The sequence below is a fragment of the Oxyura jamaicensis genome, chromosome 28, assembly GCF_011077185.1.
Source record: "Oxyura jamaicensis isolate SHBP4307 breed ruddy duck chromosome 28, BPBGC_Ojam_1.0, whole genome shotgun sequence".
Classification (NCBI taxonomy): Eukaryota; Metazoa; Chordata; class Aves; order Anseriformes; family Anatidae; genus Oxyura; species Oxyura jamaicensis.
In genome coordinates, this window is record NC_048920.1 from 4,535,799 (window position 1) to 4,536,137 (window position 339).

Consider the following 339-nt stretch of genomic DNA (forward strand, 5'->3'; position numbering starts at 1 on the left):
TTAATATTATTTTCGCCTCTTTACAAAATAAAAAACTGTTTTTAACTTTTAAAAGGGCCGCCGGGCCCTGCCCTCCCCCGGGCTCCATCCGCCCGGCGGCAGCACAAAGGCCGGGGACAGGCTGACCCCGCGGGACGGGGGGCCCGGAGGGGGGGTCCCGGGGGAGGCCCGAGGCCGCTTCCCCGCTCCCCCCGGCCCCCACCCCCGGCCGGGACAAAGGCTGCCAAGGCCCGGCCCGGCTCCGCGCCCCCCTCCCGGCCGGGCCAGGCCCCTGCAGCCGCCGCTCGGCGAGGCCGGGCTCCGGAGGGAGGCCGGGGGGGGGGGGGGGGGGGGGGGGGG